At 46.7% G+C, this 17,886-nt stretch overlaps 1 long non-coding RNA gene across 1 annotated transcript; it reads left to right on the top strand.

Moving 5' to 3' along the window:
* The first annotated feature begins 462 nt into the window (after positions 1-462).
* On the top strand, positions 463-17,664 carry LOC115933719 (uncharacterized). Its single transcript, XR_004069574.2, has 6 exons — positions 463-506; positions 5,142-5,287; positions 8,361-8,469; positions 11,620-11,712; positions 15,413-15,603; positions 16,801-17,664. It is a non-coding gene; the product is annotated as an uncharacterized lncRNA (long non-coding RNA).
* Positions 17,665-17,886: the final 222 nt, after the last annotated feature.

Genomic DNA, 17,886 nt, shown 5'->3' with positions numbered 1-17,886 from the left:
CCCTCCTGCTGCTCTGGTATGACATCATTACTTTTTTGAGAACTGTTGTGTTCATCATGCAGAATGCCTTCAGCCAGCCTAACCGCCAGCTTCCTCCGGGATGGGTTTTCCTCACCCTGCAGCCCAGCATGTGGGAAAGACCCTGCGCCTGCTGTGCTCGCCCTCGCGCCCGCCCCCCGACACGCGCGTCCACCCCACCTGGCCCTGTTCCCGCCCCCTCCCTTCCCTGCTTCGCCCTGTCCCCGCCCCCTCCCCACTCTGTTCTGTCCACCGCTGCCCCTTCTGCTCCCGGCCCGGCCCCGCCCCGCCCCCGCCCCGGTCCCCGGAAGAATGGGGGCCTCTGCTCACACCAGATTGGTCGGACGGCATCACGTGACCGCATCTCTTGGACTCACTTGCTATTCCCGAAAAGGGGGAAAGGATTTGGGGTGGACAATCGCGGAGCCTCTCGCTGGCTTTAGGGAGAGAGGGCTGGGGTAGAGGAGAGCCCCAGGGAGCAGGCAGAGGTGGGTTGGCTAGGGCCTTGTGTGACTTGGGCTGAGAAACTTCACTTATTCCCTGGCGCTGGCAGTTGTCAAACTGGGTCTTGTAGATGCTAAGTCTCCATAGAGGTATCGTAGGTATGTTGCAAATGCTTGATTTGAATTACTTTTTTAAAACAAACGTATCTTAAATGATTTTTAAAGCTTAAATGATTTTAAAAGACTGCTCAAATGTGCTGTGTCTCATTTATGGTTGTTTATTCACGTGCGAGAGGAGCCGGCTCTGCTATCAACAAAAGGGCTGCTGGTTCCCTCTGGCAGTGATTTTGAAACTTTTTAAGCAGCAAAACCCCCTTCCAAACCGAGAATTCTGCGGTGCTTCAATCATTAAGACTGATAGAAGCTATATTTATTGGGATAGAGTGATTTTATAATCTTTATTATACAATTGATAACCTAGGGAAAGAAAGATTGAGCTGCAAAGAGGGAAGGCAGAGGAGAAGGGAGACATCACCAGGCTGTAGGTGGGAGAGGGAGTGGAATGGTGGCTCAGACAGGTGCAGGCGGAGTGAAGGACTCACAGGAAGAGAGTCTTGCCTTTCCAGCTCCCAGCTCTTTTTTTGCGGATGGATTGGATGTGGGGCCACAGGGTGGCAAGAGAGAAAACCAGGATGACTCCTGAGATTTTGGCTTGAGCAACTGGGCAGATTCTGGTGCCAGTTGTTGAGGTGGAGTGTGGGAAACTGAACATGCCCTCGTGTGTGGGGGTACACTTTTGGGCGGTTACAGGAGGTAGTGGTAACGAATGATAATAACAGAACATCAGGGTAAGCCTGATAAAGAATTATAAAAATCAGGCCATCAGGGTAAACTCAACGTAACTACTGATGCAAATTGAATAGCTTCTGGCTGTTTACTAAAAATGGAATGAGGGATAGTAACTGTAGCTTTAATTCCATAACAATAGAGCTAAAAATCTACCATAGCTGTGTAGACACTTGCTGACTACCTGAATGCATTCAGGTTTTTTCTAAATAATAGAATTATCTAATCATTCTCTATTTTTGAATTGGCATGTTCCTTTGGGTGTTGGTTTCTTTTCTGCCCCCACAAGTTTGGTGACAAGGATGGGACACCTTGAGTGAGCCTTTCCACTGGGCAAATTGGAGGATGTGTAGCCATCTTCGGTCAGACAAGAGGCCTTGTTTGCTGAAGTCTTTCTTAAACACATTGACTCAGTAAGTTTATCATTTGATTGACCCTACTGTCGTAGCTTACACCAAAGAAAAATTATGGTCATGTGTAAAGCTATATCCTCTCCTTAGCTCAAATACAGGGAATAGAACCTGTAATTAGAGAGCTAGAAAGAGAATCATAAAGAAAGGACATTTGCCTTGTAATAGTCTTCCTATATTACCTATGAAAAAGGAAGGGAAACTGACAAAGAAGTTTAGCTTGCTTACATATTTTTACAAAATCTGATAGAAATATATTTTTGGTATGTCTGACAGTTGTAGTACTCAACCTCTTAGCCTCCTATTGTGTGACCTAACTAATTTTAGTAATAAACTTATGTTGAACTTTCTTTTCTATACCTTCAGCAGAGGAACCAAGGTATCTCTTTGTGTTTACCTATGAAGGCTTTCCATATTGGTGGCAATGCATCCCCCAGGGATTCAGAGATTTGCCAACTATAATCTCTAGGCATTTACAAAAGAACTTAAAGAAACTTCCCCCACCTCAGGAGTCCATATATGGATATATATGGATGATTTATTGATAGGTAACACCTCACGTGCTAACAAGATATATTAGGCCGGACATAGTGGCTCATTCCTGCAAAACCAGCACTTTGGGAGGCTGAGGTGGGCAGATTGCTTGAGCTTAGAGTTCGAGACCAGCTTGGGCAACATGGTGAAACCCTATCTCTACAAAAACATATAAAAATGAGCCAGGCCTGCTGGTGGGTGCCTGTAGTCCCAGTTACTTGAGAGGCTGAGGTGGGAGGATCACTTGAGCCTGGGAGGTGGAGGTTACAGTGAGCCGAGCTCGCACCACTGCACTCTAGTCTGGGTGACAGACTGAGACCCTGTCCTCAAAACAAAAACAAGATACATTAGCTTTACGAAAATTCTAGCTTCTTAAGGGCATAAAGCTCCCTTAGATAATTTCTAACATCGTTAGACCGAGGTCAAGTATTTGGAATATTTGTTATTGGCTGATGGATGGGAAATAGTTCCGTCCCCAAAGCCACCTCTTTTACAAATGAAGCAATAGCTCCATGTAGCAATAGCTCTGTCACCGCGAAGAAATAGCTCCACCCTTTTGAGGTTGGTGTGCATCGCAGGCAACGGGTCCCTGTCTCTTCTGAGAGGCAAGCCACTCATGGTGGTGCTACATGAAGCATCGCTAGGTGCATTTTTGCAATAGCTAGGAGAAGCTAAAGAAGTCTTCGAATGCTTAAGTAGCCATTGTTTTCCTGCCTGTACTTGGAGTCAGTTCCTAGCTGGTCATCTCTTCTCCCTTTTCTGTAAGGAGAACAAGGGTGCTGTTAGTGATGGGTGTGCTTCCTCAAACACTAGCCTTTGGTTGGCTTTTATGTACCACTGGATTCTGTTGCTCCAGGGATGCCAGGCTGTTTAGAAGTCATTCCAACATTGGGTCTCTGCTTGGGAAGGTGCAGGCCTTGGCTCGGGGATGTAATTGTTTGGGCCTTGTGACGTTGCTGCTGCTTTTTTTTTTTTTTTTTTTTTGAGACAGAGTCTAACTGTTGCCCAGGCTGGAGTACAGTGGTGCTCACTGCAACCTCCACCTCCTGGGTTCAAGCGATTCTTCTGCCTTAGCCTCCCAAGCTAGGATTACAGGTGTGCACCATCATGCCCGGCTAATTTTTATATTTGTAGTAGAGACAGGGTTTCACCATGTTGGTCAGGCTGGTCTTGAACTCCTGACCTCAAGTGATCCACCCACCTTGGCCTCCCAAAGTGCTGGGATTACAGGTGTGAGCCACCACACCTGGCCTGTTGCTGCTGCTTTTTGAAGTTCCTATGACACAGCACTTGTCAGTGCTCTGTAAGCGTTACTGGCTGACCCTAGTGGGATTCTAGGAAGGTGTGAACTTTGAGCCCAGTGACTCTGTTGCCAGATCCTGACTGGACAGCAGCACAACCACCTCGCAGCCCTCAATGAAGATGCGTGGCCTCCATCTGATTCATCATATAGTCTTGTTCCCATGTTAACTTAATAGCATTCATTGATGGGTCTTATGTGAGAGACACAGGAGGAGACAGAAAAGCACCCAATATAGAAGTCAGTTCTCATGGGATTCTAGAGGCTTGCATTCCCCCCACACATAAAGTCAGCCCAAGCAATGGAACTCAGCTTTTATGTGAGCTGTAACAGTCACCACTGGTCTTAATATGTGTATCTATACCAGTAGTAAATGTGCGTTTGGGGTCTGTCATGCTGTGGGACAAATTAAAAAATAGAGGCTTTGCAATACGAATGGGAATGACAGCGTCATGGGGAAAGTAACTGCCCCTTTCTGTAGTTCATACCAGCTCTGTGGAGGCCCTGGTGGGATGATGTGGGGAGCTTCATTAGCTGTTTTGTAGGTGCCACTCAAGTCATTTATCAGCATCCAAGCCTGGGGATTAGTGAGGCTGAATGTAGGCAGGGGCAGTGGGGACAGGAACAGAGGTAGTTGGAAAAAATATTAAGGAAGCACTTGGTGCTCACTGGAAGGCAGAGTTGTCTAGGAAAGTGTCTGGGCCTCTGGGTTGGGTGATTAGGTGAGTAGCTGAGACATTCGCACATTCACTATTACTGGAAATACAGGAAGAGAGGGTGCAGATTTGCAGGACTCATCTATGGTCACGTTGAATTTAAAGTGGATGTAATAATACATGTTGATGTCATTCTGAGTGATGACAGAAATTGGATGCAAAGGAACGTCGTGAACCAGGTGCAAAAATCTTGTACCAATATAGCTCAAGAGATGAAATCTCTGAGGTGTAGGGTGTTACTTAGCTGAATGCTATGAATAAAGATGGAACAAGTATTTTTTTAATGAGGAATTTAAAAAATGGCAGTAGCTATGCACTGACAAGTGAGGAAATAGCCAACTCTACCTGTTGACCCCAAGGTGTTCAAGATGAAGGAGAAGGCTCTCATTAACATGGCCTCACAAGAGAACCAGACTTCAGGGAGAGGAGAGCAGAAGGTGATTATATTATGGGTTAGGTGGAAGTTGTGGGGACATGAAATGGTATCCTAAGAGGTATTTCCAGTTTTCTCTGAAGGATGATACCTTCATCTAGGCCTTCAAAGATTACTCTTTTAATAACTTCCCAAGTACAATAACTGCACATAGTCAAAGATGGTCAAGTACAAAGAAGTAAGATACCGTGAATGAAAATCAGCAGCACCACCCCACCTCCCAAAAAAATTAACAATGGATTCTCAAAGACTTAAATGTTGAAATAATCAGATATAGCATATAAAACAAATCTTACTATGTTTTATCAAGACTTGAAAATATTTGTGGGGAATAGGAAAGTGTATAAAGTTATATAGTAGTATTGAAAAAAAACAACAGAACTTTTAGAAGAAACCAAGGTTAAAAACTCAGGTGAAATCTCTTGACTTGCTTGTTGCTAGGATATTCTTTCTGGGAGCCCTGAGCTCATCTAACCTCCAGTTCGTCCATCAGCTGATTACTGCTCAGTCACCTCAGATGATACCACTGGGAGCCAGAGAACTGCCTAGCTGTGCCCTGCCTGAATGTCTGACTCATAACTCATGGTGTAAGTGAAAGTGAATACCCAGCCACACCTGGGTAAAGACCTAGACAGAAGCCCAGGGGTCTGTTTCTCCCACCCCTGCCTCACCTCCAAAGGCACTTGCTATCTTTTTTTTTTGAGACGGAGTCTTGCTCTGTCGCCCAGGCTGGAGTGCAGTGGCGCGATCTCGGCTCACTGCATGCTCCGCCTCCTGGGTTCACACCATTCTCCTTCCTCAGCCTCCCGAGTAGCTGGGACTACAGGTGCCCACCACCACGCCGAGCTAAGTTTTTGTATTTTTAGTGGAGACAGAGTTTCACCATGTTAGCCAGGATGGTCTCGGTCTCCTGACCTCGTGATCTGCCGGCCTTGGCCTCCCAAAGTGCTGGGATTACAGGTGTGAGCCACCGTGCCCTGCCAACCTGCTATCTTCACCTTCATGATCTGTAGCACAGTGCACTCCTAAATACTGCATATGCGTCCCTAAACAACATACTGTATCCTTAACATTTAAAACCTTATTGATTGTGAAGTGTGCCATTATCTTATGTACCAATAAGGAAAAATGATGCAATGAAACTGACACTTTCTTGATTAAAATTTTCATTTTATGCTTATTAAAAAGAATACTTATCACTTCACTTGTAACTTACTAACTCAGGCTGATGCCTCACACATACACGAAAACAAATTAAAAATTCTTAAGCGGCTCAAACTGCCAAAAAGGCCAGCTGTGCAGTTGGACTCAGCCAGACACTCAGCAGTGGCACCAGCAGCTCCTCTATATGAGCTATGATGAGGCTCTGGAAGTTTGAAGATGATGTCATCTATTAGCTAATGAGGTCAAATGGTCTTGACTTTCATGGTAATTATGATGCTAAGACTGCCAGCGGTCTGTAAGAAAGCCCAGAAAGAGTGGAGCTGCACTATGGTAAGAAATTCTCAATGGCCAGCACTCTTTTTGCATAGAGAATGATACAGCAAGGGAAATGCAGACACAGACAATCTGGGTCAAAAGTGATGTGGAGAATGTGGAGCCCAATTAGGAAGAGATTTTCAGACTACTTGAACCAGAATATTTTGCTTAATTTTTCTTTTTTAATGCATGCATGATATATAATAAATATATATATATTAAAATCTATGTGCATACACATCATAAATTTTCTTTTTAATAAGCATAAAATGAAAATTCTAATCAAGAAAGTTTTTTTATTTAACTGCATCATTTTTCATTATCTGTATGTAAGATGATTGTATACTTCATATTCAATAGAGTTTAAATGTGTTAACTAAAAAAAAATCACAAATTTATAAATGTTGAGAGGAGACTTTATTTCTTATAAGGGTTAGAGTCTACAAGGTGGCCATTCCTCAGGCTGGGAAGTGTAGCCTCTGGCAAAGCCCACAGACAGGCATTTTCAAAGAGGAGGGGCTGAGCTTTGTGCTGAAGAGTTTGGCTGAACATACATATTCAACAGCTTACAGGAGGAGCTATGAATATTCATGAAGGTGGTCCTGATGCAGGCGTATTGAACACACATGTATGTAACCTATGACCTATATCCACCCTGGGGAGGAGACTTAACATTTAAATCTATTACAATTAAGCTCTATACATGAAAAGATCTTTTCAGGACCTGAAGGCAGCCTCTGTAAACTGGCCAGAACCAGTCTGTGGTGGTTGGTCTTCTTACCTGGAGAAAGTTACTGAAATCCATTTCTTGTCCAATCGAAGCTGTAGTTATGGCTGATGAAACAGCGGGCTTAGTCATTGTCTAGTGGTGAGCTACAAATTGCTTTAACATTGTTTATCTCATGGCCAGTGCTTGTTTTGCTGCTAGAGAAAAAGAAGAACCTTATGACAGTTAGAAAATAGTTTATTCTTTAAAGCTTAGGGGTGTGGGACTTAACCCTTGCCTGACATGGCCTTGGGTCCTGTTTATAATGTGGCATTTTATTGCCACAGAGCCTGTTCTGTCAGTCATACGGCCTCTATTTTAACACGAATGCTGGTCAGTTGTTGTGTGTATACTGCAAGTAAAAGGGAGGGGGGATAATGAGGCATGTCTGACCTCCCATCCTATCATGGCTGAGAACTCAGTTTTTAAGGTTTTTCTGGGGTCCTTTTGCCCAAGACGGGGGTACATTCAGTTGGCAGGGGACTTAAGATTTTATTCGTCAGCTCACGCCTGTAATCCCAGCACTTTGGGAGGCCGAGGTGGGTGGATCATGAGGTCAAGAGATCGAGATCATCCTGGCCAATATGGTGAAACCCTGTCTCTACTAAAAATACAAAAATTAGCCGGGCATATTGGTGCATGCCTGTAGTCCCAGCTACTCGGGAAGCTGAGGCAGGAGAATCACTTGAACCCAGGAGGCAGAGGCAGTAGTGAGCCGAGATCGCGCCACTGTACTCCAGCCTGGGCGACAAAGGGAGACTCCATCTCAGAGAAAAAAAGAAAGAAAAAAAAATTTACAGATGTTATGAATACCGTACGTTGTGTAGGGATGCATATGCAGGTGAACAAATGAAACACAGCAAGGAATTGACTATGGTAAAAGTTAAGATGGTGGGCACCATGGGGGTTGAGGCAGGGGTCAGGGAGAGAACCTTGGCCTTGGCAGACTCTAGGTCTTCACCTCGGTGTGGTTGGGCATGACTTTTACTATTATTGGGTGAATTATAAATATATGTTTTATGCACTTTTCTATGTGTGTCATTTTCATAATTAAAAAGTTTAAGGCCAGGCATGGTGGCTCACGCCTGTAATCCCAGCACTTTGGGAGTCTGAGGTTGGGGGATCACTTTAGGTCAGGAGTTCGAGAGTAGCCTGGCCAACAAAGTGAAACCCTGTCTTTACTAAAAATACAAAAATTAGGCGGGCATGGTGACGGGTGTCTGTAATCCCAGCTACTCGGGAGGCTGAGGCAGGAGAATGGCAGGAACATGGGAAGCAGAGCTTGCAGTGACCGGAGATTGCGCCACTGCACTCCAGCCTGTGTGACAGAATGAGACTCCACCTGAAAAAAAAAAAAAAAAGTTTGAAATACATTATAAACTCAAGTTATAAACTTGGTATCCTTTGACCTTTAGGGATGACCTTTTTCCTGAAGAAACTGCTGCAGAATGAAAGCTCCAGGGGCTTGGGTGCAGCAAGTAGGCTATGCATTTCCCACCAGCAGGAATCTAGCTCCTGGCCAAGGTGAGCCACGCAGAGCAGCAGCCACAGGTATCATCCTCCCGGGAGGCAGATCCCAATTCGCGGAGAAGACCCGGCCAGCGGGAGGATGCCAGCCTCATCCTCAAGGCTGGGATTGGGACTCTTTCCAGAAGGAATGACCTCTGTGCTTGAGTTGGTTGGGGGGCGCGATAGATTCTTTAACACTGGGGAAATTCATACAGATGAAAGTGAGAGACACATGGCAGTGAACTATAAACGTCAGCCAGGTCTTAGAAACGCTGGGGGAGGGACACACAAACCTTGTGAGAAGAAAAATAAGCTTTTGTGGAAGTGAGGTTTAGAGGCCAAGAGTCCTTTAAGCGTCTTAAAGGATCCACTGTGCATCCTTTGTTAGTGGTGGGTGTGCTTCCTCCAACACTAGCCTTTGGTTTACTTTTTATGTGCCACTGGATTCTGTTGCTCCAGGGATACCAGGCTCCTTAGAAGCCATTCTAGCAGCTGGTCTCTGCTTGGGAATGTACAAGTGTTGGCTCTGGGACATGTAATCGCCTGTGCCTCCTGATGTGGTTTCCAAGCATCCACTGAGGTTTCTTTCACTTTGGGGGAAAAGATGAGAGGCCCTGTGCTTAAACAATTTGGAAGCAGAAATCCAAACACCAGGGACCTGAGTGCAGCAAGGGCAGGGTCCTGGGAGGGCCTCTCCAGAAACCGTTCTCCTTCTGGAGGGAGGATGGGGTCATCTTTGCTGAGCAGAAGGCAGCGATGGTTTCCTTTTAGATGCTGTGGGTGCCCCTGTCAACAAGAGCCCCAGTTGTGGCCTCAGGGGTGGGGAGGAGAGCTCTTTCAGTGTTGCCTTAGGTATGTGTCTGTGTGTGTCCTAACCCAGTCCTTCCCACAATCCCCCACATGCTGATCACCACGAGCACCTCTAAGGCCTGGGTCTTTGCATTAGAAAGTTATTTGTTAGGGGTACAGGGGGCAAAGAAGGCACCTGGCACTCATCCTCACTTCCAACTCCCATGCTTGGGCAGGATATCTTTGTCCCTGAGTGAGGTGGCGAGCTTTGCTGGCCCCACAGTCTTACCTGCCTGGTTGGGTGAGCCAAGGGGGACCCTGTCCATGATATCTGGGCCAAGATGTCCCTGTTGGCGACCCTGGCAGGTCCTCTGTCCTGCTGCTGCTCCTGTGGTCACGTACGGGGTCTGCTCCTCATGGACCCACCACCCCTGTGTAGTTGTAATGCAAGTGAGGGGTTCTAATTTTGTCAGCTTTATCTTAGTGAAATAAAGGTTAATATCACAGAACTGAAAACAAAGCTTCTGCTCATTACTAGGGAGTTTCAGCTACTCCCTTTCCGCAAAACAATAAATCCAATCTTAACATTTTCAGCTTTCTCATGATTCTCACTCTCCCTTCTCAGGTGAGATAATCCTAACAATATTCTTGGAGAAATTCTATGTGTATGTGTGTGTGTGTGCGTGCATGCATGTGTGTGTAACTTTTTCCTTTGCCAGCGGGAATTAAACTTACTTGGTGAAAGAGACAGCAAGAAAACAAAAGGCAGTATTTAACATTTTAGGTGAAACAGTGGGGGTTTTAGACACAACAATGATGATTACAGTTGATGGATAAATAGCACTTTATGATCAATTACTCTGAGTATTTTAGAATATGTGAATTGCCTTAGAGATATGTGCTCATGTGTATGTGTGTGTGTGTGTGTAGGTGAGTGTCAGATGTGTGTGCACATGTATGTATATGGTTGTGTAGCCATGTGTGTATCAGCAATGGAACTGAATGACTAATATGCCAATCTGTCTTAGGTATGTTCTTTCCTTCTTCTATTATGGGCTGATTAATTAAAAACTAACCTGGTGGGCAGGTGTGGTGGCTCACGCCTGTAATCCCAGCACTTTGGGAGGCCAAGGTGAGCAGATCCCCTGAGGTCAGGGGTTCGAGACCAGCCTGGCCAACATGGTAAAGCCCTGTCTCTACTAAAAATACAAAAATTAGCCAGGCGTTGTGGTGGGTGCCTGTAGTCCCAGCTACTTGGGAGGCTAAGGCAGGAGAATTGCTTGAACTCGGGAGGTGGAGGTTGCAGTGAGCAGAGATCATGCCACTGCACTCTAGCCTGGGCAACAGAGTGAGACTCCATCTCAAAAAAAAAAAACAAAAACAAAAACCCAAAAACAAAAAAACCTGGCTAGGCCGGGTGCAGTGGCTCACACCTGCAATCCCAGCACTTCGGGAAGCTGAGGCAGGTGGATCACCTGAGCTCAGGAGTTCAAGTCTAGCCTAAGCTAGCACCCAGCTAGCCCTGAGAAGTAAATGAGCAACTTGATAAGCAAGAAGGTAATAGTAGTCTAAAACAACAGGCCAAGGAAGTGGAAGTTAGAGTCAGATGCTTGGTTCCCCTATAGAAACTGAAGATAACATCTTGACATACGTTCCTGAGTTGATTTTCAGAAACCCAGACCCTCACCGAACAGATCTGTGGCACATAGACCTCTGATAAGGGGGAACTGAAGACTGAATTCTGGACTACCATCCTTTGTTCTAAATTTCTTCTTGAAGGGCCTGGAGGGAGTCACACACGTGAGCCAGAGCTAACATTCTTTCCTGATGGACCCTAAATTTATAAACAAAGCTTCTTTTCATTAACAAATTGCAAATCAGAAAATCTTTTAATCTACCTATGACCTGTAAGCCCCATCTCTACAAAAAAAAAAAAAAAAAAAGAAGAAGAAAGAAAAAATTAGCCAGGTGTGATTGATAGTGCATAGCTGTAGTCCCAGTTGCTTGGAAGGCTTAGGTGGGAGGATCGCTTGAGCCCAGGAGGCGGAGGTTGCAGTTAGCTGAGATTGTGTCACCGTACTCTAGCCTGGGTGGAGTAGAGACTATGTCTCAAAACGCAAATGAACAAAAAACTAACCTGGCTCTAAAAATTCAATTTTTCTCTCAGTGACAATTTTGGGATTCTGCTTCTGCATCTTTTAAGTGTGTAAGATTTTTACTAGCTTCACCAGACACAAGAACCTAGGAGCTGCTGTAATAGGGGCTACTATTGGGAACTGGTATTCATGAAGAGGAGGAGATGCAGTGGTATACTGGGCATTTATTAGCATAAGATAGATGCAATATTTTCTTTTATTTTTCTTTGTTTCCCCCCAGGAAATCATACGTGATGTGTAGGGAAGTGTGTGGGGCAGTGGAAGGAATGTGGACCGTTGCCTCCCTTTGCTTGTCTGGATGACCTTGGATGAGGTAACCCACCTTAGCTTCAGCTGTCTCATGGTACAATGGGGAAAGAAGCCTCATTTTCATTTTCCTGGCTGTGTGGGTTAGGAATGACGCTTCGAGGTGCGGAGCATTGATGCCGTGCTCAGGATTTCTGCACTTCACTTTGAACAGATGGGTGACTGGGTGCATGGCATGGTTCTGAGGCCTGCTAACAGGAATGATTTATTTAGAAAGTCAGGTCTGGGGGCTGGGCACGGTGGCTCATGCCTGTAATCCCAGCACTTTGGGAGGCCGAGATGGGCGGATCATCTGAGGTCAAGAGTTCGAGACCAGCCTGGCCAACATGGTGAAACCCCATCTCTACTAAAAAAAAAATATAAAAATTAGCTGGGCATGGTGACAGGTGCCTGTAATCCCAGCTACTTGGGCAGCTGGGACAGGAGAATCACTTGAACCTGGGAGGCAGAGGTTGCAGTGCGCTGAGATCCTGTCATTACACTCCAGCCTGGGCGACAAGAGTGAAACTCCATGTCAAAAAAAAAAAAAAAGAAAGAAAAGAAAGTCAGGTCCAACTAAGTGATTCCCCGCCCCCCACCTTTTTCTTTTTTAAAAGCAGGGTTGATGAGGAAACCTCCCTTCTGTTTCTGGAGGGGAGACCCCTGGTGCAGGGGAGCAGGCAAGTTCACGCGTGTGGGGGCTGCACATACTGAAAGCGTGGGCCCACGGTTGAGAGCCAGCTCTTCCTGGGAGTTTCTTGACCTCTTGTGAAAGATGAAAAGTGGCATAAGATCTCCGTGGGGCACTTTATCAGGAGAGAGATCTTGGGCAAAAAAAATACTCCCTTTAAGAGAGTTTCTTCTCTAAATGGGAAAGTGGCTTTTGAAGGCTGTGAAAGTAAAACACTTAAAATTGAAGAATGAATTCGAGGGCTATAAATGGGGCAGTTTTCACATGCTTCTATTCAGACATATCTTTTGGTTTGGGGATTTTTTTCAGCCTGATGATCTTCGTTGGATTCCAGAAAAATGTTTCTAGTGAATATTATTTAACCATTTTGTTATACTGACTATACGTGGTAGGATAAAAGCAAGCCACACATTTTTTCATTTTCCTGAGACAGAGCAGGGACCCCATTTTAGGGCCCGTGGCCTCCCAAGCATGGAAATAGAGGAAAATCTTGAGTTCCTTTAAGGGAAATTCCAGGTACCCAGCTAGCCCTGAGAAGTAAATGAGCAACTTGATAAGTAAAAAGATAGTAGTAGTCTAAAACAACCGCCAAGGAAGTTAGAGTCAGATGCTTGGTTCCCTAAAGAAACTAAAGATAACATCTTAACGTATGTCCCGGAGTTGTTTTTCAGAAACCCGGACCCCCACCAAACAGATCTGTGGCACATAGGCCTCTGGGAAGGGGGACCCGAAGACTGAATTCTAGACCTGAATTATTTGTTCTAAATTTCTTCTTGAAGGGCCTGGAGGAGTCACACCCACCAGCCAGAGCTAACATTCTTGTCTGATGACCTCAAATTTGTAAACAAAGCTTCTTTTCATTAACTAATTGTAAATCAGAAAATCTTTGAATTTACCTGTGACATGTAAGCCCGTTGTTTTAAGATATCCCGTCTTTCTGGGCCAAAACCAATGTGTAACTCCCATGTACTGACTTAGATTTTGCCTATCACCTTTGCTTTCATGAGATTTACCCTTGCCTTTAGAAACCTTTTGGGCAAGCCATTGGGGAAGTCAGAATTTAAACATTCGCTGCTGGTCGTCCTGCTTTGTGCCTTGCAAATAAATGCCTTCCTTTCTGCCACGGCAAAACCCATGTGGATACCCGGTCTTACTGTGTTGGGCAAGCAGGCCCCACATCGGATCTACAACCTTCCCTCTGCCCCTTTAATGGTCTCTCTGGGTGTTTCGGGCAGACTCCAATATTTTCCCAGTCCCTCTCAGACCCATCTGGTATAACATAAAACTTTAAACTCCTAGCTCGGCTATTTGACCTTCTAACATCCATCTCCCTTCTTCTTTAAGAATGGAATCCTGATTTTGTTTGGGTGTTAACGTGCCCAGACAGAAACCTCCCTTCCTCAGCCTCTGGTCCATCTGCACATTGCCAGGTGACACAGTCTGGTGATGAGTTACCATCTGATGGTTTCGGGCAAAGCTTTTGCTTTTGTGGCCTAGGCATGTTCCTTCTTTGCTTCCTTCTCTCGGTAGACAAACAAGAGGCCAGGGTATCAGCCATCTGTGGCCAAAGAATGGGGGAGTGAAGCCAGGGTGAACACCCTCCTGGGACTGCCTCCTTTGGCATTTGCTGCATTTAAGATACCCTCTCCCGGATATGTGGAGACCACTGTCAGTTGGGTTTTCTTTTGCTTGCAGCTGAATGCGGTCCTTGATGACACATCTGGGGGCTGTGAGTGTTTGTGTGGGGCAGAGTGCTCCTGCGCCAACACAGCCTCAGGGAGAGCCTCTCTCAACTCTGCTTCAGTGTCCCATCAGCAAGCAGGGAGGAGGGGATTGGGTCAGGAAGAGGGAGTGGCCTGGAACACCACTCACTCAGCCTGGGGGTCTCTGTGAGTGTCCTCCGTGTACTTGTCCTATTCAATCCTGATGTCCTCAGGGGCTGGAACTGTCTTGCCCTCATTCTTAATAAGCCTAGAATGAGGCTGGGCCCTGAGGAGGGGACACCTGGGAGCACACATTCAGACTGGTGCTCAGGCTATCACAGCCAGCTCGCACACAGCCAGTGGGCCAGATTGGGGCACCCCACCCACCCATGGGAGAGCACACACAGCCTAATATGCTGGGTGTCTGAGACCATGTGCATCAGTGGGTCCTGAGTCTAGTAGGTGACGGGACAGGGCGTTGCAGGGAGGATGCCTCATCCTCAAACACAGTGGGTCTTTCAGGTTCACTTTTTTTTTTTTTATGAGACGGAGTCTCACTCTGTCTCACAGGCTGGAGTGCAGTGGCGCGATCTTGACTCGCTGCAACCTCCGCCTCCTCGCCTCCTGGGTTCAAGTGATCCTTCCACCTCAGCCTCCCGACTAGCTGGGATTATAGGTGTGCACCACCACGCCCAGCTAATTTTTGCAATTTTTTTAGTAGAGATGGGGTTTCGCCATGTTGGCCAGGCTGGTCTCAAACTCCTGACCTCAGGTGATCCGCCTGCCTCGGCCTCCCAAAGTGTTGGGATTACAGGTGTGAGCTACTGCGCTCAGCCAGGCTCACATTTTTGTTAGAAGTCGCGTTAGGGAGTCTCCCACAGTGCAGAGAGAGAGAAGAGGGAGGAGCTAACATTTCTTGCGTAACTAGTATGTTTCCATCAGGACTTAGCATGGTCCTGCAGCCACCCAGAGAGGTGGTTACTAAAACTGCCATGGCAGAGGTAAAGCAAGGAAGAAGCGAAGTGATGCCTCCAAACCTCTGAGGGAAGAGGCCGCGCATTCCACCCACCTCCAAGAGGGAAGCCCCTGCACTTTCTGTAGCAGCGGGGACGGAGAGAAATGTAAAAGTTCCGTTTCACAGACTGGCTCATGGAGAATTCTGAGCAATTGAATTGAGTAATAAAATTAGTGTTTTAAATCTTGTTATAACTTTAAAAAAATTTAAATTCATCGAGACTTTCCTTCCCGGCTCTTCTCTGAGTTCCCGACTGTGCACTTTGCGTCTTACTCAGATATGAAGGCATCTTGCTGCCTATATCTTTCCGCTTGCTCAGGCCTCAATCCTGGTAGTCACCTGGACTCCTCCTGAATTTCCCGCATGTCCTGCAGCAGTGACCCCATCTGACATGTTGTGTGGCTGGCTGTCCCCCAGTGCAATCATAGCTCTGGAGGGCAGGGTGTGTTTCTTGGTTTTCCTGCCTGTGTGTGGAGACACTGTGTGACCGTGGCGCAGATCAGGAGCTCGGTGAGTTTAAGAGAAAACAACGATTCCTACACTCACTGCCTTAAGTCAGAATCTTTTCTCCCTGGGCCTGCCTCTCCCATTAGCCCTGGGCTGTTCGCAGCCACAGAACCCTCTGAGCCGCTTCTGTGTTTCCAGGGCTGGCCACCAGCAGGGGCTCAGGAATGTTCCTTGAACTAAGTTGAACAGATCTGAGCAGCTGGGATGTCAACAGGTGAACCTGGATGAGGGGAGATAGGTCAGGCTTGGTGCCCATCAGGCCCAGGGCCAGCACAAGTCGCTTACCTGGGAGGTGCAGGAGAGGAGCAGGGAGAGCAGGCAGGGCTGCCAGCAGGGGAGCCAGCTACCCTGGTGGGAAGCTGGAAACGCTGGGCTGGTGCAGACATACCAACTCTCAGGGGCGCTGCCCTGGGGCTCCCGCCAGTGGCCGCAGGGAGGGCAGGATGGCGGTGTGGAGATGCAGAGACTGCATTGGGGTAGGGGGCAGGCTGAGCCGCTGTGTGGTGGGTCTGAGGGGTGAGTGGTCCTCTGCAGCAGCTGCTACTCATTAGGGAGGGTGCAGTCATCCTGGGGGAGGGCATCCTGATTCAGGATGGGAGGGAGCAGGTAGGAGCACCCCAACAAACTGCTGGGGTCACGACTTCCATCATGCTCATTCTTGAACTGAGGGTGAGAAGCACCAGGATGTGGCTGCCACATGAGTGTAGCACTGTGTGTGGGGCCAGGGCAGCCAGGGCTCTGTTTTAATAAGATAATTCAGTTTTGGCCCTGGGTGGATCCAGATACAAATCCTGCTTGTAACCCTTGCCAGCTGCTTAATCATAGGCAAATTACTTGGCCTCTCAGCCATGTTTTCCTTGGTGGTGAAATGGAGTCAGATAGCTCCCCAGTAGGATGGCCGTGCCCCTACATGGTAGGTGCAGGCAGGAGGCCTAGGGGCATCCTAGGTTCAAGGCAGGCCACGCACGTTTGCATCCCCTCCCTCCACCAGCCCAGTGCCACCTAACCACGTGCTGTTTTTATCAGCTAAGATAAAGCTAGCTGCTATAACAGATCAACCTCAGCTTCTCGGTGGCATGACTTAACACCTTAGAATTTAATTCCTTACTCAGGGAAGCCCAGTCCATAGAGGTGAGAAGTGGAGGGTGCTCTCTGCACTTCTCACAGACCCAGGCTGACAGAGTCCCTGCCATCCCCAAGGTCCGGTCCTGGATACCCTTGGCATTGACATGTGGCTGCAGACAGTGGAAGAGAGAGAGAGTAGAAGACCTGCCTGAGCTCACTCAGCATGCGTCAACTTCATTCCCAGTCCACGGCTGGAGCGTAGTCACATGGTTGGAGCATAGCCCTGGAGCAGTCACAGGGCTGCAAAGGCTGCCGGGAAGTGTGTTCCATACTGTGTGCCCAGAGCAACGGAAGGGGTTTGGTGGGAGTTTACCAGTTCCACCACAGCGCTGCTGTGACAATTGAAATCAAATGCATGAAGGGACTGGTTTTCACACAGGTCAGGTGTCATGACTGCTACAAGCTGGGTTTTCCTCCAGCTGGTACTCCTGTCCAGACAGAGCATCTATTTTTTTTTTTTTCTATCTACTGAATCAGAGAACCTGCCTTTCTCAGGTCAGAGTCCAAATTCCCAACTTGTATCAAATGAGATTTTCTTCCCAGTAATAAATAGTGGGATGTCTACAGATATTTGCAAGGTGTTTGTTGCACCTTGTGATTTCTCCCTTGGCAGGGACCTGTGGCCACTGTGTCTGGCTCAGGACACTGACAAAACACCAGGCTCAGGATTTTTCCCCCACAATACAACTAGATCCTGACCAAGGGTTTTTGATGAAAATCAGATTTTGAAGACTGCTCTGGTTTATAAGAGCTTCCTCATGAAGAAGACTTTGTAGACCTCACCATTTACAGATATGAGAGAGAAGTTTCCTTCTGAGTGATCTCATTCTGCTCTGATGTCCCTGGGAACACGCATTGGAGCCAATATCTCCAGTCTTTTCAAATTAAATTAGCTCCCTGTAGGGAGCCAGATAAAAGAATGATGGAAAGAAATGGAACAAGATAGATTAGCCCATTTTTGATGCTTGGGTTAAATTTTATTAAAATGACTGTTCTGCATGGCCTAAACCATCTATTTTGAGAATGATTTGTCATTATTTCTAAAAATGTACTTATAACTCTGCCCTAAATTGTAACTAAATCTGAAAAACATACTTAAATTCTGCCTAAGTGATAACTTAATCCACATTTAAAGGACTTCCTTGGATGAAGGACACTTAA

Source organism: Gorilla gorilla, chromosome 11 (assembly GCF_029281585.2).
Source record: "Gorilla gorilla gorilla isolate KB3781 chromosome 11, NHGRI_mGorGor1-v2.1_pri, whole genome shotgun sequence".
NCBI classification, from domain to species: Eukaryota; Metazoa; Chordata; class Mammalia; order Primates; family Hominidae; genus Gorilla; species Gorilla gorilla.
Note: the sequence above shows the minus strand (reverse complement) of the source record. Positions and strands in the feature narration are given on the sequence as shown.